General features: G+C 40.7%; 2 non-coding genes across 2 annotated transcripts; both read left to right on the forward strand.

Annotated features, from left to right (window-relative positions):
- The first annotated feature begins 445 nt into the window (after window positions 1-445).
- Window positions 446-519, forward strand: TRNAN-GUU (transfer RNA asparagine (anticodon GUU)). Its single transcript has one exon. It is a non-coding gene; the product is annotated as a tRNA-Asn (tRNA).
- A 1475-nt stretch (window positions 520-1994) lies between these two features.
- TRNAM-CAU (transfer RNA methionine (anticodon CAU)) lies at window positions 1995-2066 on the forward strand. The gene has a single exon. It is a non-coding gene; the product is annotated as a tRNA-Met (tRNA).
- The last annotated feature ends 386 nt before the right edge of the window (window positions 2067-2452 follow it).

Here is a 2452-nt window from a genome sequence, read left to right on the forward strand (position 1 = left end):
GAGGTTGAAGGCAACAAGGAACTGCCCCCAGGGGGCTCCAGCTCCGGAGTTAACCTCGAAGTTGGTAAAAGAAGGCACAGGGACTCCAACCCCAGAGTCTTTTTTGTTGTTGTTACTCTTTTTTGTGGGGGGAAAGGAGGATAATTAGGGAATAAAAAAAATGGAGGAAACTTAAGAAAAATGGGGGAACCATTGACAAGCTGCCGGCTTCCCGTCTCCGTCGTGACCACTAGACACAAGGTTACCTTAGGTATTAGGACACTATAGGAATTATCATCATCAGGAAAAGATCATCAAGGCAAATGGGGGGATCTTCGACAAGCCGCCGGCCTCCTGTCCCGATCGAGGCCAGTATAAGTAACTCTCAAGTAAACTCAGATAATTATTACACTTCGATATCTAAGTAATTCCGCCTTATTACAAATTTGTTTAGTACGTTCCTCGAGCCTCCGTGGCACAATTGGTTAGCGCGTTCGGCTGTTAACCGAAAGGTTGGTGGTTCGAGCCCACCCGGGGGCGATTATTTTGGCCAACTCTAGGGGTTGACCTCAGACAAGACCGACATAACACACTTGACAGCGATGTCACACTTGGCCCCGTGATCCAGCCCGTCCTCCTCAAGTCTCCCAACGTCAACAAACTCTCGCGCGTAAGTGACCTTATCCTAACACAACAGAGAACGGCACAGTATGTCAACGTCGCGACCCATCCTCCTGTTTACACAGTAGTTGTTGTATATGCTCCATAGTACAAACGTTGACGTACTAAGTCATTACATAATAGTACTTACTGATCACTTTATAGTCTGAATTCTTAATTATAGTCTTAATTATAGACTGTCTTTATTGTCTGAAGTGAAGTATATAGTTCTTATCACTTTATAGTCTGAACAAAAAAGGCTAAAAAAATATATATATATTCCAAGGTCTAGTATAGCACACATATATGTACGATATTAGGCCTCAGATAGAGTGTATTAGGCCTAGGAAGGTTCAGTTAGTTAAGGTTGTCTTTGCAATATAAATTCAAAACCTTTTCCGGTTTGTCTAAATTCAATAGTTCAGTTTTCTACTTTGTAATAGCGTTGTACGTCGATATGTGTACTTTGGTCCTCATCGTTACTATAAGTACTACCAACACAAGAGGATGGGCTGCAGTTTCACGAGCCGCTACCATTTTCTAGTACGACAATTAATTGTTGGTCTCGGGAAGAGCATTCGTCAAAATGCCCGAAACGCTTTAATGCCCGAAACGCTTTGCGTAATAGTGGCTTTAGGCATTGTATGTACTAGCTCTACCTATAAGTCTACCAATCCTTGTAAAAATTTATTGTATGTATGTACCTTACCTAAATAAAATTGTATTGTATTGTATAAAAGGCGCCGTTCTATTAGGAGGACGGGTTGAACATCTACATACCGAGTTTTGGCGGCATAACACAACAATTTAGAAAATAATATATAATTATAAACAGCCTCCCAGTCCTTCGGAGCTCATCAACTGTTTAATATGTGTAAAGTCGCCAAAGATTGAGATAACATGTTCGTAAGTACTTGCGTAACTGACTGATGAATCCAGGTCCAGACACTAAATATAATTCTTATGCTTGGAATGTTTACATGCAAGAAGAGTTGCTATAGACCTCAACAAACACGACAGATCAGCCTCCAGGGCTGAGTGGATCCCATACTTATCCTGTAGACCCCATGTATACCTATCCTGTGAGCGTTAGTGCCTCCAATACTTGTCCTGTTCATGAGTGGTAGTGAACCCATACCCATCGTGTGCAGCAGTGATCACATACCCATGCTATGATGTATGTCATACACAGCTGGCTGTGCCCAGTAACCATGATGTGCGCATCCCATGCGTAAGATCAGTACGTACTGGTGCGTTACAGCGCAGAAACACTGATACTTTTATTTATGAAGAAAATATTACCAATTATAATATTATAAAAGATCTATAAAATGTATCATCCAAATAACACCAGCAGCAGAGTGGCGCAGTGGAAGCGTGCTGGGCCCATAACCCAGAGGTCCGTAGATCGAAACTACGCTCTGCTACAGTCTAATTTTCTCCTACCATAACAAACCAAAAGAAATGTTTATATCTTTAATGAATACAATCCATCCTCCTGTACATTTTGTAACTATGTAGAACATCGTACATATAAATTAAATATTGACGTAATGGACAATTACATAGTAGAACTTGGTACTATTCACCTTATAGTCTGGAAAAAATACAGCTAAAACCAAACATATATATTCCTAGGCCTAGTATAACATATATATGTACTATATTTGGCCTCAGTTAGCATGTATTAGACCTTGGATGGAAAGTTAGGTTAGGTTTTATGAGAAACAAATACAAAGGTTCGGGCCAACCTTGCCCGAAACGCTTGGCGTAATAGTGGCTTTAGACACTGTATGTACAAGCTCTATCTATA

This window comes from Procambarus clarkii, chromosome 69 (assembly GCF_040958095.1).
Source record: "Procambarus clarkii isolate CNS0578487 chromosome 69, FALCON_Pclarkii_2.0, whole genome shotgun sequence".
NCBI classification, from domain to species: domain Eukaryota; kingdom Metazoa; phylum Arthropoda; class Malacostraca; order Decapoda; family Cambaridae; genus Procambarus; species Procambarus clarkii.